This window comes from Phacochoerus africanus, chromosome 4, assembly GCF_016906955.1.
Source record: "Phacochoerus africanus isolate WHEZ1 chromosome 4, ROS_Pafr_v1, whole genome shotgun sequence".
Lineage (NCBI taxonomy): Eukaryota > Metazoa > Chordata > Mammalia > Artiodactyla > Suidae > Phacochoerus > Phacochoerus africanus.
In genome coordinates this window covers 45,809,943-45,836,525 of record NC_062547.1, presented here as the reverse complement: position 1 = coordinate 45,836,525, position 26,583 = coordinate 45,809,943, and the positions used below count along the sequence as shown (strand labels likewise).

General features: G+C 40.2%; 1 protein-coding gene across 4 annotated transcripts in view; it reads left to right on the top strand.

Moving 5' to 3' along the window:
• The first annotated feature begins 871 nt into the window (after nt 1-871).
• Nucleotides 872-26,583, top strand: part of LOC125125350 (calcitonin receptor-stimulating peptide 1) — a 51,434-nt gene continuing 25,722 nt past the window's right edge. For 3 of the 4 annotated variants that reach the window (XM_047776223.1, XM_047776225.1, XM_047776221.1), the window contains exon 1: nt 2,129-2,211. The gene's annotated coding sequence lies outside the window, so the exon portion shown is untranslated. Of the gene's footprint in view, nt 1,154-2,128; nt 2,212-26,583 lie in introns of those variants that run through there. The other variant, XM_047776222.1, reaches the window with a different exon arrangement.

Sequence of the window (26,583 nt, the reverse complement as noted above, 5' to 3'; positions counted from 1 at the left end):
GTGGGTTAAGGATCTGGCATTGCCATGAACTGCAGTATAGGTCGCAGATGAGGCTCAAGATCTGGCATTGCTGTGGCTCTGGTGTAGGCTGGCAGCAACAGCTCTGATTCGACCCCTAGCCTGGGAACCTCCATATGCTGTGGGTACGGCCCTAAAAAGACATATATATATGCCTTCCTGGGCCTGACCAGAGGAAGAAGGGGATGCCCTGTTGTCCTTGGGCAGGGAACCTTACCCGGAGCCCCGAGCCCTCTGCTTCTGCATCTCACGGGCCTTCATCTGCTCATAGTCATTCACCATTGCAGCCAAAAGGAGGCGTGATTCCTCCTCAGAGAGGGTAGCAGGATCAAAAGGGCTCCCAAAGGCAGACCTAAGGAGGGGAAGCAAGCCTAAAACAGGTTCTGATCTCCTGCGTGCCCCTCCCCAGGATAAACAGCCAGGTTGCCTGGTTTCTGATAGTTTGAATGGGAAAATAATTTTAGCTTAATGCAATTTGAATGAAGGTGAAAAATGAGATGTATAGATCCCATATCAGATTTAATAACACCGTTGCCCTGGGTGGTCGGTCCACCATATGGGGAAGGATGGTGCCCTACTGGGCTTGGGCAGGGACGTGCACGGCATAGATGCTTCCCAAGCCGCCAAGCCGACCTCCAGCCCCACTCTTCCAGCCCCACCATTCATCATCTATGCCCATCAGTGTCCCAGAACCATTTGCCCAGCTGCCCCTTGCTTCCGGCTGCTGTTTGCCAAGATGTTCCAGTGACCTGTGATTCCAGCCCTGTGCCCACATCTACCCCAATCCAGTTCTGATGCTGCCCAGGATCACCGTGTCGGAGCACACAGCGATAAACCGCAGCAGCCTGTACAGACCCTCCAGCGCGGCAAACGCTGCAACAGCATCGGGGGCCGGTGGAGGGCAGCAAGGACCCCAGTTAAGTGGTTCCCCCAGGCAGAGCCGAAATTAAACCGAACTCTGCCATGAGTGTGACCCGAGCCACAGGTCCGAACCTGAGCCTTCTCTATATCTTTCCGCACACCTGCCTCGCGGCACGTCTGTTTGCCGGTTAATTGCCTCTTGACTGAGAACATCTAATTTACAAGATACCCTTATTCAACTTTTCTCCTTCATGCAACAGACTGCTTCTATAAGGTAATAAAATTCCTCCCACCGCGAGACAGGGCTCAGCGGACCAACCTGGGAGCCCCCTCCGGGGTGTTCGGGAGGGACTCAAGATGGCGGACCGCGCGGGCTCGGTGAATCGTGGTATCGTCAAGCAGAAATTGGGTGCACAGACCAGACCAGGTTTGGGGGTTCAGCACTATAGTTTTGAGCCTTCAGCTAGAATTTCCGTGAAGGGTTAGTTCTATGACCAAAGTGGCTAATTCGGCATAGCAGATGCGGTGCGGCATGTAAATTGGACTCTGCCACTTAAAACTGTGGTAGGTGAGGCTTCAAAACTCAGGCGCAAAACGCTTTTTCCAAAATAATATCCAAGATCTGAGGTTTTCTGACCTATCAATCTTCTGAAATCATTTGTAAGTATGTGTGTCTGGGGATGTCTTTTTTCATTGGGAGAACAACAGCTTTTTTTTTTTTTTTTGTCTTTTTGCCTTTTCTAGGGCTGCTTCCGCGGCATATGGAGGCTCCCAGGCTGGGGGTCGAATTGGAGCTGTAGCCGTCGGCATACGCCAGAGCCCCAGCAACGCCAGATTCAAGTCACGCCTGCAACCTACACCACAGCTCATGGCAACGCCGGATCCTTAGCCCACTGAGCGAGACCAGGAATGAAACCGTAACCTCATGGTTCCTAGTCGGATTCATTAACCACTGCGCCACGACGGGAACTACAACAGCTATGATTACTGTAAAGGTGGCTGCACTATGGCTAAGAAACGACTCCTTTAGAAGACAAATTTGTAACTATGTTAATTTGTAGGCTCAGCATTCTACCCTTGGCTGCCACTTGTGCCTTTCGTGTTCAAAGCCAACATTCATTCCTCACTCAGAAATCTTGGGCGCCTACACACAAAGGGCTGGGGATGAGAGGCAGGAATCAGGGTCTGCCCCCAGAGGGTGCTCACTTAGCCTCCAGCAGTTTTAAGCTTTACTTGGAAAGAAAAGCCAGTCTCTCCAGTTAGGGAGGGGCTGAGATGAACTCCTTCCTCAAGTCCTCTGACTTTCCAAGAAGTCCTGGCTCTGAGCTGCGGGTAAGTTTACAAAACAACATCTTTTCTTTAGCACTTAGCACCATATTTTGCACATGAGGTGGCACTCGCCCAATGTTTGTTGAATGAATGTGAATGGAAATTCATTTCCTCTGGCAGATTCACCAAGGCAGTCTCCCTGCTATGAGAGGGCTCTAACTACAGCCTGCAGAGCATTTGGACCTAGTTAGGTAGAACAGGATTTGCTTGGAGCGCAAAAGTACCCTTTCTAAATTCTAGGGTTCACTAGTCTGAGTTACAGAACCAGTCTCCTCTGCGCCCATCCCTGATTTACCAAGTGCACTCGAAATTTTAGACCTTCAGCAAGTACCGATTACTTGGATTGCACACAGCCCTCCCTGAAACTTCTTAGGACTGAAGCACTAAACAGAGTATAAACTAGCGAAAATCACTGAGGTAAAAGTTACATGACTAGCTGGCACTTGACTGTACAATCTTTTTCATTATGTTTAAACCTCAAAATTAGCATCAGGTAACCACAATCTAGTGTGGAAAAAAAAATTACACCTCCTGATAAACTCTGAAGGCTATGTTATTTCCCTTCTTTTAAATGAAATTCTTGTGATTATTTAAAAAAATTTCTAAAAGATGATTTATCAGAGTGTACCGGAGACCCATATCTGTCTGAAAATTCTCAAAAATTTTTTTTCCATTTTCTTCCAGATCTTAGAGGAAAAGCTTTCGGTTTTCCACCATGGATTATGGTGTTGGTGTTGGTTTTTCGTATATAGTTGTATTATGCTGAGGCAGTCTCCTTCTATACCTAGTTTTTGTTTTTAATCATGAAAAGGTATTGAATTTTACCAAATAATTTTCTGTATCAGTGGGAATAATCAGGTGTTTTCCCCCCATATTCCATTATTGTGATATAACACTTTGATCAAATTTCACATTTTGAATCATCCTTGCATTCCAGAAATTCATCCCACTTGGTCATGTTGTGGGATCCTTTTAATACGCTTCTGAATTCAACTCTCTAGCATACTGTTGAGGGTTTCCACATCCATGTCATAAAGGATTTTGTCTGTAGGGGTTTTTTCCTTGCAGAATCTTTCTCCAACTTTGGTATCAGAGTGATGTTGGCCTGCCTCATAGAATAGGTTAGGGTGTGTCCTTTCTCTTCAGGTTTTTGGAAAATTTTGACAAGGATTGGTCTTCGTTTTCTTTAAATGTCTGGTACTATTCACCAATGAGGCCACCGTATCCAGGGCTTTTCTTTGTTGGAAGATTTTGGATTAATGCTTCATTCTCCTTCCTAGTCATAGGTGTATTTGAATTTTCTATTTCTTCATCATTCCATCTTGGTAGGTCTTCTGTTTCTAGGTATTTGTCCATTTTATCTAGAACATCCAACTTTGTGTACACTTATTCATTGTACCTGTTGTTATTCTTTTTATGTCTATAGGCTTGGTAGTAATGTCCTCTCTGCCATTTCTGATTCAGGAATTTGAGCCTTCTCTTTTTTAACTTGTCCCTCTATCTAATACATTGTCACTTATGCCGATGCTTTTGAAAAACCATCTCTGGTGTCTCGCTAACCTCTATCCTTTACCACTCCTCTATCCTTTGTTATTGCTTCCTTCTCACAGGTTTGAGTTTAATTTGTTCTTTTTTTGGTGTAAGTTGTAAAAAGTTGGGATGTTGATATGAGATCTTTCTGATTTTTAATGGAAGCATTTAAGGCTTTAGCATTGCTTTCACAACATCCCCTAAGTTTGGTATGTTGTATTTTCATTTTAAGTCATCTGTAAATGTTTTCTAATTTCTGATTATGACATCATCGTTGATCCGTTTTTGTTTGTTTGTTTGTTTCAAGGTGTGGTTTCATTTCCACAAGTTTGTGATTTGTTTTTGCCGTTACTGATTTCTAACATTATTCTGTTGTGATTGGGGAAGATACTTCTTATGGTATCTATCTATTGAGATTTAACTGGTGGCTTAACTTACGGTGTGTCCCAGAAAATGTCCATGTGCACTTGAGAAGAAGGTGTATGCTATTGTTGCTGGGGAGAAAACTCTCTCAATCGGAGCTGTAGCCACCGGCCTAAGCCAGAGCCACGGCAACGCGGGATCCGAGCCGCGTCTGCAACCTACACCACAGCTCACGGCAACGCCGGATCATTAACCCGCTGAGCAAGGGCAGGGACCGAACCCGCAACCTCATGGTTCCTAGTCGGATTCCTTAACCACTGTGCCACGACGGGAACTCCCTCCAGTTGTTTTTGAATAGCCTACCCTTCTCTATGTTTTTTTCCATGGGCAAAAGAGAAAACTGAAGAGGAGAAAAATTAGGCACTGGTCCATAAATCTTCTGGCAGTTATTTTAGGCAGAGAAGAGCCTGCTAGGATGAGAGGAGGTCCAACCACGATGCCTCTCAGACCCACGTCCTTGCCTAAACCTCTGGGATAAAACTAGTGATCAGCAGTCAGATCACAGATCCCTGATACCTGGAGGACATGGTCCTTTTGGTCCCCTCTGGCTTTCACTGCAATTTTCAGACCAAGTCTTCCCTTTGGAGTTGCAAGCCTTCAACAGACTCCAGAGTTCTAAAGTGATGACATAAGACAGCTTTACCAGCACAGCTGTTGGCTGTGAGGGGAGACAGATACCCAAAGTATTTGTCTTGTTTTACTGGCCTTTTCCCCTTAACATACGGTCCTCAAGGTTCATCCTTTTACAGTATATGTCAGAATTTCCTTCCTTTTTAAGGCTGAATAGTATTCCATGGTGTGTGTGTGGGGTGTGTGTGTGGGTGTGGGTGTGTTTGGTTTTGCTTATCCGTTCATCAACTGATGGACATCTGGGTAGCAGCTTCCATGTTTTGGCTCTTGTGAATAATACTACTATATAAATGAGTGTACAAATATCTCTTTGAGGCCTTGTTTTCAGTTCTTTTGGTTGTATATCCAGAAGTAGAAATACTAGATCATATGTTAAATATATTTTTAATTTTTTGATAAACTGTCCTACTGTTTTCCACAACAACTGTATGTTTTCACTTTCTGCCTATACAAGTACAGTCCCTGTATATTTATTTGCATTTACATGGTGCACCAATAGCGTACCAGGATTCCAACAATTTTTTTTTACCAACAATTTTTTTTTTACCAACAATTTTTTTTTTCTTTTTTTGTCTTTTGTCTTTTTAGGGTCGCACTTGCAGCATACGGAGTTTCCCAGGCCAGGGGTTGAATCAGAGCTACAGCCGCCAGGCTACACTGCAGCCACAGCAATGCGGGATCTCTGCTATGTCTGCAACCTGCACCACAGCTCATGGCAATCCTGGATCTTTAACCCACTGAGCAAGGCCAGGGATCGAACCCGCTTCCTTAAGGGCACTAGTCGGGTTTGTTAACTGCTGAACCATAACAGGAACTTCCTTTGATTGTCTGCTGGGTTTTTTTTTTTTTTTTTGGATTTGGTTTTCTGTCTGCCTTGCTGATTGGGTGATTTCCATTATTCTCTCTTCCAAGTCGCTTGTTCTTTCCTTTGCATTATTCATTCTGCTCTTCAATGCCTTTAACTCAGTTTCCTCTCTGCAAATGAATTTTCTGATTTTTCTTGGTGCCTCTTTATAGTTTCTAGTACTTTTTTTTAAAGTAATCTGCATTACTATTAATATTCATTCTTAATTCCTTCAGTACCTTCTTTCTTCTCATTACCACCTTTTTGAACTTGGTTTGTTTGACCGTAGAAGTCTGTTTCATTGTTTGCTTCCTCAGGGGACTTTTCCTGTTCTTAAAACTGGGAATGGTTCCTGTGCTTCTTCATCCTTATATTTTTCTTATTCTGTGAGTTTAGGGAAAAAAATTTATCTATTGTAGTCTTGGAGGTCTATTTATATGCAGGAGTATCTCTGGATAGCTTGTGAGGGCTTAGCAAATCATTTGGCAAGAGGGCTTTTTTTTTTTTTTTTGCTTTTTTAGGGCCACACCCATGACATATGGAAGTTCCCAGGCTAGTCATTGATTTGGAGCTGTAGTCACCAGCTTACACCATAGCCACAGCAACATGGGATCCGAGCTGCATCTGTGACCTACACCACAGCTCATGGCAATGCCAGATCTCTGACCCACTGAATAAGGCCAGTGATCGAACCTGCATCCTCATGGATACTAGTCGGATTCTTTTCTGCTGTGTTGAAAGGGAACTCCTACTTTGGGTTTGGATGCTTGATCTTTCATCAGTGTGTATAGGCTATTATCCCCTTGATAGGTGTACGGCCTGCATGTGCTTCCAGGGAGGTGGGGGCCACAAACAGTGCCTATTGGTGACCCTTGTTTGCTGGGCCCTTGGCAGTTGTGAGGAACCACAGGGGGTGGGGGCAGTGCCCAGAGGCTTTGGCAGAGGCAACGGTGGGACATGTGCATTTCCAGAGGGATGAGGGCAAGGGGTGGTGCTCGCTTGCAGGGCCATTTGTGGCAGCAATCTCTGAGGTGACTGGGGCGGCAGGCAATGCCCATTCACAGGACCTTTAGTGGTGGCAGGCTGTCCACCTGAGAAATCCAGGATGGCTTTAGTGGTTTGCACCCAGCCTCATAGTCCATACAAGAGGTGCCCTGCCACCTGAGAGCCTAGTGTATGCAGAGAAAAATGTTCCTCCTGTAGCCCTCCCCAGCAATGGCACCTTGCTTCTCCTGCAGGTCCAGGCCTCCTCCTGCACGCCTCTCCCCAGCTAGTGGTGCACCATTCCCTAGCCCCCTTATGCTGTCTCCACACACCCACCCTAGTCCTCTTCCCAGAACTGACCTCCAAAGCTTGAGTCTCAGTGCCTAGCCCCTGCCTGAGTATCTCATGCTGTGGTGTCTTATGCTGTGGTACAGATGGTCTGTGTGGCTCGCTCTCTGCTTTGCCCTCCTTCGTCTGGCTGCTGCAATTTTCTCTGAGGCTTTGAGGCTCCCCCTCCATCCTGGATGATCTCCCTATCAGTTAGGTGGCCTCCTGTGGTATGTATTCCTTTCTTCTTTCACAGTTCCCTCTCAGGAGTGCTGGTCCTGTCCTGATTCCTTTTTTCTCTTCCCTCTCTTTTTTTCCTTTCATTCTACCCATTATGTGGAGGGATTCTTGCCCTTTTTTTGAGGTCTTCGGTCTTCAGCCAGAGTTTAGTAGATATTCTGTGTGAATCTTTCTACACGTAGCTGGGGATTTTTTTGTTGTCTTTGTGGGAGAAAGTGAAGGCCATGTTTTACTCCTCTGCCATCTTGATCCCCACATCTGGGTTGTTTGCTTTTTGATATGGAGCTATATATGCTGTTTGTATATCTTGGATATTATATTAACCCTTTGTCAGTTGTATTTTTGTAAATATCTTCCCCTATTCCATAGGTTGTCTTTTCATTTTCTTGGTGGTCCCTTTGCTTTGCAAAAGCTTTTAAGTCCCATTTGTTTATTTTTGGCTTTATTTCTTTTGCCTTGGGAGATCTATCTAAGAAAATATTGCTATAATTTATCTTAATATATTGCCAATGATCTCTTCAAGGTTATTCCTTTAATTCTGCGTAATTTATGATATAGAGTCATCATCAACAATGAAACCACAATGGTAACAAACAGCATCAGTAGCAACAAAAACAACACAAATTCATTCTCTTCCGTCTGGAAGAAATTTGGAGCTGTCAAATTAACTTGAGAATTTTAACTGAAAAATGATTTATAGGGTTCCACTTATAAGGACTTTAGAAATCATAGTAACAAGTAAAAATGTGAACAGACTAAAAAATCAACAACTCTTATAGGAGTTGTATGAGAGACAAGGACTGAATGGGCAAATTTCTGCTCTCAAGACTGGGGAGACAGAGAGGTGAATGCAGGGAGTAAGGGCTTCCCAGAGCAGACACGCAGCAGGCACACACCTGGAACCAGTGCAGGCAGAGTAGGACAACCTGAGCTGTAACTGACAAATTGCTGGAGGCTCAGTGTGGACAACTTCTGAATATTAAAAACGCACCTTCCTGCCCTGCAACTGTCTGAGATTTACCTCCACGCTCAACCAGGTTCTCACAGTAAATACGGGAGAAAAATCCCCTGGTCTTCCAGCAAGGGAAGAAATAAGGAACCATTTTGAAATGTGCCAGAGCATTCTGATTTTCTTAACAAGGTCTGCCCTTATTAACTGAGGAGAAACTAGTTAACCTTAGCCTAACTTGCTGGGATATTATCAGAGCCTCAGTGACCTAGGGGAAGTGAAATTCCTAAGTTCATTCCTAGCCTTCCAAGTGGAAGAAGGGAAACATCCAATTCCAGGACCCTCTATTCCCCTCTCAGATCTAAGATAAATGTGAGAAACACCTGTGAAGTTGATAGTCTGGAGGAACAGGCTCACTGAAAGACCAAGACCTACTTCTAGGACTGTGGAAACCTTCCTCTGCCCTTAGACCTCATCACCACTTACTGAAGACCTAGTGACAGCAGGTCCTTTGACCTGGTACATCATGTGCAGCTATCAAAAAATTAAAGGTAGGAGTTCCTGCTATGGCACAACAGGATCAGCAGCATCTCTGTAGCACCAAGGATGCATGTTTGATCCTTGGCCTGGCACAGCAGGTCAAAAGTATCTGGTGTTGCCACAGCTGTGGCGTAGGTTACAGCTGTGGCTTGGATCTGATCGCTAGCCTGGGAATTCCATATGCTGTGGGGTGGCCAAAAAAGAAACAAAAAATTGAAGGTATACTAAAAGGCAAAACCACACTATGAACAGGCAGCAAGTATCAGATCAATTTATTTTCCTTATACTTGATCTAACAGATAACAATTTGTTCAAAATAATAATAGCCAAGATCTATTCGATAATATATAGGTATAAGTATGTATTATCATATACTTATATCTCTCTATATGGCTATGTATGACATATGTCTGTAGAATGTTGCTAAACATGAGGGAAGGAGTTTCAAAACAGGGGGAAGAGGGGCACAGATACCTTGCCCTGTATCTCTGACACTGAAAGATGTGATAGTGCCCTCGGAAAGGGGAGAGAGAATTTTCATCCTAGACTGGCAGCCCCATAGTGTTCTCTTTGTCATTAAAATGGATCTACAACTGACTCCTGGTCTTGCCTGGATGTCATGCTTTCTGCACCTTGTCAGCAGAAGCTATGCACTGTAGCTGCTTGGTGAGTTTATCTACAGCCTAAGGCACATATCTAATTGAGGCTGAAGAAGAAAGAGGAAATGAATAAGGCCTAGGAATGATTATGGTCTCTCAGGGAGGTAAGATGCACAAATGAAATAATTAAATAGCAATAACAGATAGGGAATTAATACTTTTTTTTTTTCTTTTAAGGGCCGCACCCACAGCATATGAAAGTTCCCAGGTTAGAGATTGAATCAGAGCTGTAGTCACTGGCCTACACCACAGCCACAACAACGCCAGATCCGAGCCACATATGTGACCTACACCACAGCTTATGGCAACACTGGATCCTTAACCCACTGAGCGAGGCTTGGGATCAAATCTGCATCCTCATGGATACTAGTCAAGATTTGTTTCTGCTGAGCCAGGATGGAAACTCTGGGAATTAACACTTGTTCCTATTGTTGCTATATCAAGTTATCACTATTTTAGTGGCATAAAACAATATACATTTATAAACTTACACTTCTGTGGCTAGAAGTCCGACTTCCATGCCGGGTCTCACTGTGAGGAAATCTTGGCAGGCATGTGTCCTTTCTGGAGGTTCTAGAGGAGAATCCACTTCCTTCCCATTCCCCAGTTCTAGTGGCCACCCACGTTCCTCAGCTCCCGGCTCCCTCTCTCCCTTTCAGAACCAGTAATGGTGAATTGAGTCCTTCTCATATCACCTCAGTCTGACTTCCTCTTCTCCTTCTCTCTTCCTGCTTGTGATTTTATTGGGCTCACCTGGGAGATCCAGGCTCCTCTCTCTCTCTCTCTCTCTCTCTCTCTCAAGGTCCTCAATTGAATCATACCTTCAAAGTCAACTTCAAGCAGACAGTAATCTCCTTCGGCCAGTTTCTCGACATGTAAAGGGGGAATAATAATAACTACCTGAGAGAAGTGAAGATATTTATGTTAAAGACCAGACACATTACTTGGCAAGAAGTAGATATTTAAGAGTGGTGGCTGTTATTATTATAAACAAGGCTTTTATATCCTTGTTTATCCCTTCAGGGGCCAAATAACATGAGCTTAATCTGGTAAATTAATTGAAATCATTACATACTCCTCTGCCTTCTAAGAAGGCAATCTATGTTCTTAATCACCAAGGCCACTACAGAATAAATCTGCCTTCCCTAAACCTCTCGGATACCTGCCGGCTCATATTGCAGCATCACCGCCTAGAAGGTTAATGACAATTTATATTAAACACCTGGCTTGTTGCCTGGCATGGAACAGGCACTCAATAATGGTGTCTAGGGAGTTTCCATCGTGGTGTAGTGGAAGCAAATCTGACTAGTATCCATGAGGATGTGGGTTCAATCCCTGGTCTCCTTAAGTGGGTTGGGGATCTGGTGTTGCCGTGAACTGTGGTGTAGGTTGCAGATGCGGCTCAGATCTCACGTGACTGTGGCTGTGGCCGGCAGCTGTAGCTCCGATTAGAACTCTAGCCTGGGAACTTCCATATGCCAGGGGTGCGGCCCTAAAAAGCAAAAGAAGAGAAAAGAATGGTGTCTATTATTGTCATTATAGCAAAAGCTTATCCCTAATCCATCAAGTGCCAGGTTATATCAGTTGTATGGAAAGTTAAGAGTAAATGCTTTGTACACTCCTCTTCATTTTTACAGGAATATAATTTTAATCCTTTTCTGATTTCATTGGCACTATGTTAAGAACATCATTTAATGTGCTGGACAATAGTACTGTCCACTCTCAGAGACTCTAAGACAGTAGGGACAGTAGCCTTGAAGTAGTATATACCACATTATCCTTCTCTTTGAGGTTTCCAATTAATAAAATGTTACGGTTATTTTATTTCCTTTCTTGTCATCGGGTTGTCAACACTCATATCTCGCTAGTGACACTGTAACTGTCTTTTGCAATAATCCACCCACTCTCATTCTCATGGGGCGTGCAGTGAAATAAACAACCCCCCAAAAACAACAATAAAAACCAATGGGACCAACGAGCCTGTGTATAGACATTGGTGCAAACATGTAAATATAACTAAATGTTATAGATTTTATATCATGAATATTTATAAATTTATTATATACTTATTATATATTTATCAAGAACTATAAAAGTGTCTTTTAGGACATTTACTTCATTAATCTGCACTAGTGAACAGAAACAATCCTTGTCCAGTTTATGGGTAAGCACAGAGTAAATGGATGCCAAGTGAGCATTTATATAAGCAATGATCAGGATGTTCCTGGTCTTTTATAACAACACCTTCTAGTAACTTGTGCTCAAGGGAAAAACAGAATCAGCCAAACAAGTAAGAGCTGGGTGTGAATGAAGAGCCTACAGATACTGAGTGAGACCTTACTATGGTCAGGATGACAGTAATGAACTGTTGTGATGCCTGTTTCAATTATCTAGAGGCTATTTTCTTGATTTCTTCTTCTGAGCTTTCTCTGGTTTGAAGGAAGTCATCAGTTAAAACCATAGGATGAGTGGATGTTTTGTAGTTTCTTTCAGGAGGCACAGTCATAGTGAAGATAAGACAAAGTCTGTGATGTGGAAAAAGGCCTGCAGTCTTGGGAGGAGTGTGTTCCTGGTGAATAGGGCTCTGAGGACATGAGTGGAAATCATACTTAATTTCTAGGCAAATATGTAACTGTGTTCTTGGAGATGATGCGAGGTCAGTCAGCTTTTAAATGACCAGATCAAAGTGCCTCTTCGGCATCAAAGACCCAGAGGATCTTGGAGGCCCTTTGGAAACTCCTCGGCCCTGGACCGATTGTCTTAGGCACATCTTTATCCAGTAGTCAGATGGGCTTAAGCAATCAATGCCTTACTTTTCCTCAGCACCAATAAGTGCCATCACAGCAAACCTCCAGTTAAGATGAGAATGTGAAGGATGGGCTCCCCAAGGAGCCCAGGAGCTGAGCAGAGACCATGGGTTAGAGAAGGGTTGGTTTCTCTTTTACCTGATTTGCCTTGTGCTCAGTCTGGAATGACTTATGCCTTTTACTTTTATCTCAGGAGCTCAGGAATTTTCATTGGCCCAAATACTACTAAGAAATCCTTTCAGTCTCTCTCTAGGAAGATAGTTCTTACAAATGATGAGGTAGGGTTAGGGATCTGGTGTTGTCACTGCAAAGCCTTGGGTCTCTGCTCTGGTGTGGGTTTGATCCCTGACCTGGGAATTTCCACATGCCACAGGGATGGCCAAGATTAAATGTGACAAAGCAATCTTTTGTTTTGTTTTGTTTTGTTTTTTAGGGCCGCTCTTATGCCATATGGAAGTTCCAGGCTAGAGGTTGGATCAGAGCCGCAGCTGCTGGCCTATGCCATAGCCACAGCAACTTGGGATCAGAGCCACGTCTGCAGGCTACACCACAGCTCGTGGCAACGCTGGGTCTTTAACCCACTGAACGAGACCAGGGATCGAACCTGCATCCTCATGGGTATTGGCAGATTTGTTATCCTGAGTCATAGTGGGAACTCTAAGCAATCATTTTGAAGAAATTGTCATGAAAAGAGAAACAAAAAAGAACTCACATTCATAATAATCCCAAATATTTATCAACAAAATGTAAAGAAGCCATATGATATTCTCAGAGATTAAACTTTCGGTGCATGCAGTCTTCCTGCTCTGTCCCCTGAACTCACAGAGCATGCCTCATTCGGTCAAGAAGCCTGTGTTGACGTCCACTGTGCCACATATTTTGCCTGATGCTAAGGACAGAGAGGTGAAGGATGCTGTCCTTGCCCTCTGAGCTTTGGCTCATGTCGTCAGTACAGTTCCTATCAATCATGATATGGGTCCTTCTATATGTGTTAAGGAAGGGTCCAAGGTCTTACTCACATTCGCTCACTGTGTTAAGCACAGCAGTTAATTTTCATTGTACTAGAAAATTTAAATGGTAATTTTTTTTCTCCAAAATATGGTCAGGGGAATAAAGGGAAAGTGAGATTAGATGAAAAGAATCAAAATTGTTGGACTTAACAAGGCACCAACATTTCCTGATTGACTACCATACACTAGATGTCATTCCAGGAAATTTGTATTTGTTTCCTTGTGTAATCTTCACCCCAATCCCATAAGGCAGGAAGATCCTAAGCCTATAGAAGTTAATATAATATACCTCCTCACCCATCCTTCCCACTGCAGCCAGGTGACCTCATCTGGTCACCCACTGGCTTGGCAGCCTTCCAACTCTCTACTGGCTTTGGAATAATGAGAAACTATGAGACTTGGTATTTCCCCAAGTCTCCAGCCTCATCTCTTGCCTCTCTTTCTCCTTCTCCCTTCTCTCTTAGTATAATGCTTTTTCTTCAGTTTCCTTTGCACACACCATGCCCTTTTCATACCCTGCCTTTTCACAGGCTGTTCTCAGATGCAGAGTGCTTTTCATTAAATGTTGAATGAATGAGTGAATGAATGATTGAATAAGGGATATTGGAGAGTCAGGATAGGAGCCTGTTCAGGGGAAAGATTGGGAGTAGTAAGGGGATTAGGGAACTAATCACAAAACTATAATAGATGAGTTCTTGTTGATAATAAAATGTAGCCCATCTAACACCCAGGTCTTGATTTCTTCTCTTTACTAGTGCCGTTTTTTTTTTTTTTTTTGTAAGCTTGTTTTTAATTGTTTTGTTTTGTTTTTGAGAAACTTTTTTTTTCATTTTTAAAAGTTTTATTGAAGTATAGTTAATTAACAAGGCTGTGATAATTTATGCTGTACAACAAAACTAACCAGTCATACATATACACATATACATCCTGATTCTTTTCTCACATAGATTATCACAGAATACCAGGTAAAGTTCTCTGTGCTATCTAGCATGTCCCCGTTGGCCAGTCATTCCATATACCTCAGTGTGAATATGCCAATCCCAAATCCCCATTCCATCCCTCTCACCCACCAACCTGTCCCCTTTGGTAAGTTTTTTTTTTCAAAGTCTGTGGGTCTGTTTCTCTTCTGCAAATAAGTTCATTTGTATCCTTTTTTTAATGATTCCACATATAGGTGATATATGATATCTGTCTTTCACTATATGACTAACTTCACTTAGTATGATAGTTTCTGGGTCTATCCATGTTGCTGCAAATGGCATTATTTCATTCTTTTTTACTGCTGAGTAATTCTATTATGTATATGTTCTACTTCTTATTTATCCACTCCTTTGTCAATGGACATTTAGGTTGCTTCCATGTCTTGGCTATTTTTTTTTTTTGTAGCATTTTTTATTACTCAATACTTGGCTATTATTAATAGTGGTGCAATTAACACTGGGGTGCATTTATCTTTTTGAATTATGGTTTTCTCTGGATAGATGCCCAGGAGTGAGATTGCTGGTAGTTCTATTTCTAGTTTTTTGAGGAACTTCTATATCGTTTTTCATAGTGGTTGCACCAATGCATATTCCTGCCAACAGTGTAAAAAGGTTCCCTTTTTTCCATACCCTCTCCAGCATTTATTATTTGTAGACTTTTTGATGATGGCCATTCTGGCTGGTATATGGTGTACCTCATAGTAGTTTTGATTTGCATTTCTCTAATAATTAGTGATTTTTGAGCATCTTTTCATATGTTTTTTTTTTACCATCTGTATGTCTTCTTTGGAGAAATGTCTATTTAGATCTGCCAGTTTTTTTATTGGGTGGTTTGTTTTTTGGTATTGAGCTGCAGGAGTTGTTTTTTATATTTTGGAGATTAATCCTTTGTCAGTTGTTTCATTTGCAAATATATTCTTTCATTCTGTGGGCTGTCTTTTTGTTTTGTTTAGGGTTTCCTTTGCTGTGCAAACACTTGTAAGTTTAATTACATCCCATTGGTGAATTTTTGTTTTTATTGTCATTACTTTAGGAGGTGGATCTGAGAAGACATTGCTGAGAGAGTGTTTGGCCTATGTTTTCCTCTGAGAGTTTTATAGTATCTGGTTTTATATTTAGGTCTTTCATCCATTTTGAGTTTATTTTTGTGTATGATGTTAGAGAGTATTCTAACTTCATTCTTTTGCATGTAGCTGTCCAGCTTTCCCAGCGCCACTTATTGAAGAGACTGCCTTTTCTCCATTGTGTATTCTTGCACTATCCTTTGTCATAGATTAATTAACCATAGGTGCTTGGATGTATTTCTGGGCTTTCTATCCTGTTCCATTGATCTATATTTCTGTTTTTGTGCCAGTACCACACTGTTTTAATGACTGTATCTTTGTAGTATAGTCTGAAGCCAGGGAGCCTGATTCCTCCATCTCCATTTTTCTTTCTCGGGATGGCTTTGGATATTTGAGGTCTTTTGTGTTTCCAAACAAATTTTAAAATATTTTGTTCTAATTCTGTGAAAAATTGCTATTGGTAATTTTATAGGAATTGCATTGACTCTGTAGATTGCCTTGGATAATATAGTTATTTTGACAGTATTGATTCTTCCAGTCCAAGAGCATGGTATATCTTTTCATCTTTTTGTGTCATCTTTGGTTTCTTTCATCAGTAACTTATAGTTTTCAGAGCACAGGTTTTTGTTGCATCCATAACATAAAGAAATTCCCAGGCCAGGGATCAAACCTGTGCCACAGCAGTAACAATACCAAATCCTTAACCCACCAAGCCACCAGGGAACTTCATTTCTTGTTCTTCTTTTAAGTGTCAGCATTAGTGCCACATTCTCTAGGAAGCTTTTCTATTCCCAAGCTAGTAAAAACCCCTGCTATAAGCTATGGAACTTCCTACATGCATTTCCCTTCTGTAATACTCACCACACTTTGAAGACACACACTTTTATATCTTTCTTATTTGGTTTTATATTCTTAGTACACAGCATTGTAAACAGTACTGGTAGTTGTTGTCTGTATTTATTGACTTAAATTACACATAGTTACTCCAGGACACATAGTTGATTTGTTTTTCTTATTGGTTGGGTGTTTTATTTGTCTAGCCATTTGTTTCTTGCACATAGCATTACAAGTGATTGGAGATTATATATATTCCCTACCTTCTCTTCCCAGGGTAAAGAATTGGTCAGGGATTGGGGCTACTCTTAAGTATAAAATGATATTATCTAATTGAATGTTAGAATTAAAATAACAACTATTCCAATTATTTGGAATTAACATTCTCTAAATGTTCCATTAGGCTTATGCTCTGCAGAGCACGTGTTTATTTTCCTTTCTTTTACCTTACTTCTCATCCTTTCTCTTTTTGCTGACTAATTCTTATCCATCTTTTCCATGTCACCATTGCTATCACTTGATTTGACATGCACCTAACTATTTAAATGACAGTTGTATTCCCAGTGTCAAGTAAAAGGATATCAGTCAAAAGGTAGGAGCTATGAGTTCCTGTCATGGCTCAGTGGTTAACAAACCCAACTAGTGTGCATGAGAATGTGGGTTTAATCCCCAGCCTTGCTCTGTGAGTTAAGAATTTGGTGTTGCAGTGAGCTGTGGTGTAGGTCACAGATGCAGCTAGGATCCAGTGTTGCTGTAGCTGTGTGCAGGCTGGCAGCTACAGCTCCAATTCGACCCATAGCCTGGGAACCTCCATATGCGTCAGGTGTAGCCCTAAAAAGACAGGAAAAAAAAAAAAAGGCAGGAGCTCAATATACGCTGTTGAATAAAAGAGTGAGTGGGTAAATAAATGAAGGTGTGTTGGAGAGACTCGGGGTAGGATATTGTTCAGGGGAAAGATTGGGAGTAAAGAGATAAGGGATCAAACACAATGCAATGTTATGTTCTTTGCCATTTAAACTTATCAAAATATGCAGCAAACCTAGCACCCAGATCTTGGTTTCTAAATACCATTGTCCAATAAAATATGGCAGAAATCCCTAGAGAAATAACTGATTCTAAGGCTGGGGCAGGTAAAATTTAAGTTGAGTCTAGAGTACCATGTAGACTTAATACAGATGTGCTCAAAAGGCTAGAAGTGAGGATTCAACTTAGTGGCTCTCATCTAACAGACAGAATATGGAAAGTGAACAAGAGTAACTTTTAATATCAGGGGAAACGTGGTTGACATGATCTTAACCAAGCAATCAAGTTTAACAACTCCAGTAATATATGTTGACATCATGGATGCCTTGATATGATGCAAAAGGAAAAACACCTTTCTTCGAAATATTCTTTCGAAGAACCCTAACCTTAGTCTAATCACAAGAAAACATTAGATAATATCAGCTGGACAGAAGTATAAGCAATACTTGACTAGCGTACTCAAAAGTGTCAAGGTCATGAAAAACAAGGAGTGACTGAGAACTTGTCAAAGAATCAAAGGGGACAGAGGAGACATGACAGCTAAATGCAATGTCGTATCCTGGTACGGAAGGAGGATAATAGTGGGAAAACTGGTGAAATCTGAATAAATTCTAAAGTTCAACTTCACTCTATCAATGTTAATGTCTTTATTTTGATAAATAGGCCTTGGTTAGGTAAGCTCTTAATACCATGTGAAGCTGGTTGAAGGGTATATGGAAAGTTTATACTATGTTTGAATCCTATCTGAAAAATATAGATTGTTTCAAAATGAAATCTGAAAAAAAAAAAAAGTGGTCACACAAGGTTTGACTGCCATGTCCATTTAGGGGAATATAGTGAGGGGAACAGGGAAGCTTGCCTAATTTTTTTTGGAGTCCATGAAATCTTGGCCCTCTAGCAATGCATACAACACTCCCCTTACCTCCACAGTGTTTTCAGTTTTTGGAAGGATTTCACACTAAATACATTGGACCCTCCCCATGGAGAGGAAAGATAAGCTAAGAAGGTGTTTAGGATCATGGGTACTAGAGTGAGCTTCTCCCAGGACCTTGTGTTAAAACATGTAATCCCACATACAATGTTTGGGATTAGGCATCTGTAGAGACCAAAGTGTGGACTCTAAAAGGAATTGATGTGAAAGAAGACTATGACATCCTAATTAACTAATGAAAGAACCACACAGAAGTGGCAGGCAACCAAGTCCAGAAATAGGATAGCCAAACTCTGAATTAGTCACATTTGCAGCAAGGACCGGGGGATGTAGGTACAAACTGTGTCTCATCAACCAAGATAATAGGATTTCTCTTTGGTAAAGATCAATGACTCAGGCTGTTATAGCTCCTTTGCCCTGATTCTGTTCTCTCTGAACAAGTTATTAAAGCACAAAGAAAGAAAATTGATTACTTACATTCTTTGCTAGATAATTTAAATGCTTAATGTTTTTTTATCATTTATTTATATATATATATATATTTTTTGAATTCTCTCAAAACACTCTGAAGTAGGCATTATTGTCCCCAGATCATATGTGGGAATCAGAGACCTATAGAGATTAAGCCACACACTTGGTTAAATTTAATAGCAGAGCTGGGATTCAAACGCAGGTATGTCTGATGCCTTAATCAGTCCCTTTCCAGACCCAGAGGGTGGGTACAGAGAAAATGCCCACTGCACCCCTGTGCTCTTTAACTATCCTGTTTGATGAGGACTCCTGATTAAAAACTGGATCACAGCTCTGTGGGATTTTCTCTTGGAGCACTCATCGATTAAAGGCCCAAACCCCACTTGCCTTTTGAATACAACAGTCTCTATGTGAATGGACAAGAAAGTGACTCCTTGATATCCGTTTCCCTTGCTTTTGGTAATTACCCTGATTTTTATTGGGTATTGGTTTGAACCTCGCTGATCCCAAGCACTTAGGTTGAAGCTGACTCCACCCCTGGGCCTTAGGGTAGAACATCTGACTCACCAGTGAGAATCTCTACTCTAGCCACAGATTTTAGTGACAGGATGGGCATGCAGGCAGAATTAGGTGAAGAATCATGGAATTAACAACAAGGTTCTACTGTATAGCACAGGGAATATAGTCAATATCCTATGATAATCCATAATGGAAAAGAATATTTTTAAAAGAGTATAAATATATGTATAACTGAATTACTTTGCTGTCAAGCAGAAATTAACACAACATTGTAAATTAACTATACTTCAACTGAAAAAAAGAAGCATAGTATTCCCTTACTGGGATCCTCTGAGAAATGTGTCTCTTTGCTTTTTTTTTTTTTTTAAGTGGGGGGCAGGAAGGGGTTTCAGAGATTTCTTTTTTTTTTTTTTTTCTGGGAATGAAATTAGGAATCATGTAGCACAGGGGTATGGATGAAGAAGCATGTCGTCACTGTTCACTTTGTGCCAGTGAAGTGGAGTCAGCTTTTGGAGAACGTGCCCTGTGTGTCAGACAGGTCAAATAAACCAAGTTTGGTGTTCCCACCTTCCCCTTGAGCTGGTAAATCCCTTTTATTATTTAATCCAATTCCAGTGGGACCATCTCTTATTGCAACTCAAATCCTCTTCACTGACAACTTACAATGTAACTTTTGTGACAGTCAGTCAGTGAGTAGGGTAACCATGTAATTTATGGTTCAAATTAGGAATTTTGACAGAGTAAGGGAGAGCTATTAGTCATTACATGCTGGCAACAAGTGGCAACTAGGACCATCCTTGGAGACACTGGGATGTGTTTCTCCCCTGTCACAGAGGCAGATGGTAGTTACAGCTGTGAACCTCTGGATGATTATTTTGCTCTCTGGATATCAGTTTTTCATATAAAACCTCACAGAAGTATGATATTCTGTGAAGCTAGGTACTTGTCTATAGTCTGTAATATTCTGCGCTCCATCATATATTATACACTATAGTCTGCAATATTCTGAGCTCTGAGTCCTGAGGTCGAAACGTTCCTTCGAGCAGAGATCATCGTCATCTTCACCCCTTTACCAGTCAATTATTGCTACATTAATGCTGTAAACAAACAACCACAAAATTCACAGTAACTTATAACATCATTCATCTTTGCTGCTGATGACTGTGCAGAGAAGCTGTGGTTTGGCTGATCTCTGCTGGGCTTGGTTGGCCAGGATGAACCCTAGACTTTGGCTTGGGTTAGGATGCTCCACTTGTGTTCCTTCCTGTACCCAGGCTGGAGGAGAATGACCACTTGGGACATCTTCTTCTCATGGCACAGGTTGGAAACACCAAGAAACCAGAAAAAGAAAAATTCCAGTACATTTAGTCTTTGGTCTGACATAGCATATGTTATGTCCACTCGCATTCCTTTGACCAATGCAAGTCATAGGAGCAAGCTCAGTGTTAGTGGGACAGGGCCATGCAATGCACCTCAAGAAGGAAGTACTCAAATACCACCTGCCAAATGGCTTAGATATATAAATCACAGGGTAGAAGAATTTGTATCATTAATTCAAACTAACATCTACCAGATATTTGGCACTCAGTAGGTACCAGACTCTTAAATACATTATATTCATAAACCTCACAACACTTTATGGGACAGATATTATGAATATGTTTTGAATGAATGAGTGTTTGCCTTTTGCAGGCTTACTGGGCTATTCACTGTGGTTAGCATGTAAAACAGATTTGATATTCCATCAATTGAAGAGCAGGCAAGGTAGCTGGAGGACTCTATTAACCATGAAGAGGGATCCAGAGTTATTTCCTAAGCTCAGATCGGCAAGGTGCACAACTGATCCCAGAGCATCCAGTGAACAAAGACTTTTCATTTAGGTTGAAAGAGAACTTCCAGTGTGGATGCTCCTTTTCCCTCCCCATCCCCCTCAGCACTCTTAAGCCTCATTCTTCAGGATTAATTCCTTAAGGTGATATAAAGTGTGTCCCTTCTTTTTCCCCAAACACTGTGAAGCTGCCCCTGGGCAGAAACACAATGTCTGCAAGTTGGAATTTGCCATTTTCATACTAACCCTTTCATGAATATCAGGAAAGTACCAATGAACAAAAATTATGTCATAAAAATTTTATTTTATTTTTATGCTTTTGTGGTTTTTTTTATTATAGGGTTGATTTACAATGTTCAATTCCTGCTGTACAGCAAAGTGACCCAGTCATACATATATATATATACACACATTATTTTTTTCACATTATCCTCCATCATGTTTCATCACAAGCAATTAGATATAGTTTCCTGTGCTATACAGCAGGATCTCATTGCTTATCAATTCCAAATGCAATAGTTTTCATCTACTAATCCAAAAGTCCCAGTCCATCCCACTCCCTCCCCCTCCCTCTTGGCAACCACAAGTCTATTCTCTATGTCCATGAGTTTGTTTCTTTTCTGTAGATAGGTTCATTTGTGCTGTATATTAGATTCCAGATATGTGATAACATATGGTATTTGTGTTTCTCTTTCTGACTTCTCTCAGTTCCATCCATGTTGCTGCACATGGCATTATTTTGTTCTTTTTTATGGCTGAGAAGTAGTCCATTGTGTATATGTACCACATCTTAATGCATTCATCTGTTGGTGGACATTTAGGTTGTTTCCATATCTTGGCTATTGTGAATAGTGCTGCAATGAACATAGGGGTGCATGTATCTTTTCGAATGAAAGTTTTGTCTGAATATATGCCCAGGAGTGGGATTGCTGGATAGTATGGTAGTTCTTTAGTTTTCTGAGGAACCTCCATATTGTTTTTCATATTGGGTGTACCATTTACATTCCCACCAACAGTATAGATGGGTTTCCTTTTCTCCACATCTCTCCAGCGTTTGTTATTTGTAGACTTACTAAAGATGGCCATCCTGACTAGTGAGAGGCGGTACATCATTGTAGTTTTGACTTGCATTTCTCTGATAATTAGGGAGGTTCAGCATTTTTTAACATGCCTGTTGGACATTGTATGTCTTTTTTGGAGAAATGCCTATTTAGGCCTTCTGCCCATTTTTCAATTGGGTTGTTTTTTTGCTGTTGAGTGTATGAGCTATTTGTATATTTTGGAGATTAAGCCCTCTTCAGTTTCATTGTTTGCAACTCTTTTCTTCCATTATGTATGTTGTCTTTTTTTTTTTTTATGGTTTCCTTTGCTTTGTAAAAGCTTGTAAATTTGATTTGGACCCATTGGTTTATTTTTATTTTTATTTCTGTTGCCTTGGGAGACTGACCTCAGAAAAAATTTGTATGGTTGATATCAGAGAATGTTTTGCCTATGTTCTCTTCTAGGACTTTGATGGTGTTTTGTCTTATGTTTAAATCTTTAAGCCATTTTGAGTTTATTTTTGTGCATGGTTTGAGGGTGTGTTCTAGTTTCATTGATTTACATGCAATTGTCCAGTTTTCCCAGCACCACTTATTGAAGAGACTGTCTTTTTCCCATTTGATATTCTTGCCTCCTTTGTTGAAGATTAATTGACCATAGGTGTCTGGGTTTATTTCTGTGTTCTCTATTCTGTTCCATTGCTCTGTCTGTTTTGGTACCAGTATCACACTGTTTTTATAACTGTAGCTTTGTAACATTGTCTTAAGTCTGGGAGAGTTGTACCTCCTGCTTGGTTTTTGTTCCTCAGGATTGCTTTGTCAATTCTGGGTCTTTTATGGTTCCATGTAAATTTTTGGATTGTTTGTTCTAGTTCTGTGAAAAGTGTCATGGGTAATTTGATAGGGATCACACTGAATCTGTAGATTGCTTTGGGTAGTATGACCATTTTAATGATATTAATTCTTCCAATCCAAGAGCATGGAATATCTTTCTTCTTTGAATCCTCTTTAATTTCCTTGATTAAGGTTTTGTAGTTCTCAGCATATACATCTTTCATCTCCTTAGTCAGGTTTATTCCTAGTTATTTAATTTTGGGGGTATTATTTTAAAAGGTACTGTATTTTTATATTCCTTTTCTAATATTTCATTGTTAGTGTACAGAAATGCAGCCAAATTCTGAATGTTAATCTTGCATCCTGCTGCTTTGCTGAATTTGTTGATCCATTTGAGTAGTTTTTTTTTTTTTTGAGTCCTTAGGGTTTTCTATATATAGTATCATGTCATCTTCAAATAGTGACAGTTTTACCTCTTATCTTCCAACTTGGATACCTTTTATTTGTCTGTCTGATTGGTGTGGCTAGGACTTCCAATACTATGTTGAATAACACTGGTGGGAGTAGGCATCCTTGTCTTTTTCCAGATTTTAACAGGAAGTCTTTCAGCTTCTCTCTGTTGAGTGTTAACATTGGCTGTGAGTTTGTCATAAATGGCTTTAATTATGTTAAGGTATGTTCCTCTGTACCCACTTCGGTAACAGTTTTTTTTTTTTTTTAAATCATGAATGGATGTTGGATTTTGTCAAATGCTTTTCCTGCATCTATTGAGTTGATCATGTGGTTTTTAATTTTTTTTGTTTTGGTAATGTGGCGTATGACATTGATTGATTTGCATATGTTGAACCATCCTTGTGAACGTGGGATGAATCCCACTTGGTCGTGATGTGTGATCTTTTTAAAATGTTGTTGGATTTGGTTGGCTAAAATTTTGTTGAGAATTTTTGTGTCTATATTCATCAAAAATATTAGCTTATAATTTTCTTTTTTTGGTAGTATCTTTGGTTTTGGTGTTAAGGTGATGGTGGCATCATAGAATGTCTTTGGGAATATCCCTTCTTCTTCAGCCTTTTGGAAAAATTTAAGAAGGATTGGTATAAGTTCTTCTTTGGTAGAATTTGCTTGTGAAGTCATCTGGTCCTGGACTTTTGTTTGTAGGGAGTGCTTTTATTACATATTCAATTTCATTTCTAGTGATTGGTCTGTTCAACTGATCTGTTTCTTCTTGATTCAGTTTTGACAGGCTGTATGTCTCTAGAAAGTTGTCCATTTCTTCTAGGTAGTCAAATTTGTTGGTGTATAATTGTTCATAGTATTTTTTTTATTTGATTCCTGCAGTATCTGTTGAGATTTCTCCTTTTTCATTTCTTATTTTGTTTTGTTTGTTTGTTTGTTTGTTTTGAGTTCTTTCTCTCCTCTTCTTAGTGAGTCTGGCCAGAGGTTTGTCAATTTTGTTTACTCTTTCAAAAGTAAAAAGCTCTTGGTTTTGATTTTTTTTCTCTTGTTTTTAAATCTCTATTTTATTGATTTCCTCCCTGATCTTTATGATTTCCTTCTTTCTGCTGACTTTAGGTTTTGTTTTCCTTTTTCTAATTCTTTTAGGTTGTGGGTTAAGTTGTTGATTTGAGATTTTTCTTCTTTTTTGAGGAAGGCCTGTTAGTTAATATGTGGTCAGTTCTTGAGAATGTTCCATGTGCACTTGAAAAGAATGTACATTCTGATTTTTTTTTTTGATGTAATGTCCTGAAAATGTCAATTAAGTCTAACTTTTCTATTGTGTTATTTAGGATCTCTGTTGCCTTACTAATTTTCTGTCTAGAGGATCTGTCCATTGACGGTAGTAGAGTGTTAAAATCTCCTACTACTACTGTATTCCCAGCAATTTCTCCTTTTATGTCTGTTAGTATTTGTTGTATGTATTTGGGTGCTTCTATATTAAGGGTATATATATTAACAAGTATAATATCCTCTTCTTAAATGGATCCTTTTATCATTAAATAGTGTCTTTCTTTATCTTTCTTTATGGCCTTTGTTTTAAAGTCTGTTTTGTCTGATATGAGTATTGCAACTCCTGTGTTCCTGTTTTGTCCATTGGCATGAAATATCTTTTCCCATCTCTTCACTTTCAGTTTATATGTATCTTTTGCCCTAAGGTGAGTCTCTTGTAGGCAACATATCACAGGCTCTTTTTTTTTTTCCAGTCTGCCACTCTCTTTTAATTGGAGGATTCCATCCATTGACATTTAAGGTAATTATTGATAAATATGTACTTATTGCCATTTTAAGTCTTGTTTTCCAGTTGATTTGATGTTTCTCCTTTGTTCCTTTTTTTGGTTGGATGATTTCCTTTTATTTTATGCTTGTGTCCTTTGTTTTTAGTTTTTGTGAATGTGTTGTTTGGTTTAATTTGTGGTTGCTCTGTTTTTCAAGTATGTTAACCTGTTCCCATGTCTGCTTGATAGTCATATAGGCTCAAACATATTCTAGAAGAAAAGAATCTAGATTTTCTGACTTTCCTTCCCGACATTTTATGATTTTGATGTCCTTTTGTAACATCTTCATGCTGTTCCTGTGCTTATCATCACTTTTACAGTAGGCCCCCCCCTTTTAGATCTGTATCCCAGCTTATTTAAGTGATTACTTTCCAATTGTGATTTCCTCCATCCTATTTCTTCTTTCTTCTTTTTCATTTGAGGAGCCCTTTCAGTATTTCTTTTAGAGTGGGTTTAGTATTGGTATATTATTTCAGTTTTTGTTTGTTGGAGAAATTCTTTATTTTTCCTATTTTAAATTATATCCTTGCTGGGTAGAGTATTCTAGGATGCAGATTTTCCCCTTTTAGAACTTCGAATGTATCTTGCCACTCTTTCTGGCCTTTAGTGTTTCTGTAGAGAAATCAGCTGATAGCCTTATGGGGGCTCCCTTATAATTAACTCTTTGTTTTTCTCTGCTGCCTTTAGAATCCTCTCATCTTTAACTTTTTCCATTTTTATTATAATAAGTCTTGGTGTGCGCCTGTTTGGTTTCCACTTGCTTGGTGCCCTCTGTGCTTCCTGTATCTTGATATCTGTTTCCTTTAGATTTGGAAAATTTTCAGCCATAATTTCTTCAAATATAGTTTTGCTTACCTTTTCTTTTTCTTCTCCTTCTGGAATCCCTATTATGCATAGATTGGCCTACTTTGTATTATCCCATAGATCTCTTACAATGTTCTCATGTTTTTTCATTTAGTTTTCTGTCTGTTGTTCTGATTGTGTTATTTCCATCATTCTGTCTTCCAAGTCACTAATTCATTCCTGTGCATTGTTCATTCTGCTCTTCAGTGCTTTTACTAACTCAGTTTGCATCTCTACAAATGACTTTTCTAATTTTTCTTGGCTCCTCATATTTTCTAGTTCTTTTCTAAAGTAATCTGCATTACTTTTCATATCCATTCTTAATTCCTTCATATTTTCTCTTAATTCCTTCAGTATTTTCACTATTTCATTTTTTAACTCTGTGTCTGTTAGACTGCAGAGATTTGTTTCATTGTTTTCTTCTTCAGGTGAATTCTCCTGTTCTTTTAACTGGGAATCGTTCCTGAGCTTCTTCATTTTGCTTATTTTTTTTTAATTCTCCAAAGCCTGAGTTGCAACACCCAGTCCCTGCTCCAGTGTCTCAGGCTGTGGTGTCCAGAGCTGGTGGCACTGATGGTCTTTGAAGCTCTCTCTCTGCTGTGCCCTCCTTAGCCCAGCTGCTGTGCTTTTCTGTGCAGCTTTAAGGTCCCTCTGTCTCAGCTGATCTCCCTGTCATTTAGGTGGCTTCCCAGAGTGTGGGTTCCATTTCCTCTTCCTCAGTTCCTTCTCAGGAATGCTGGTCCCATTCTGAATCCTTTCTCTTTCTCTCTCTTTTCCTTTTGTTCTACCCAG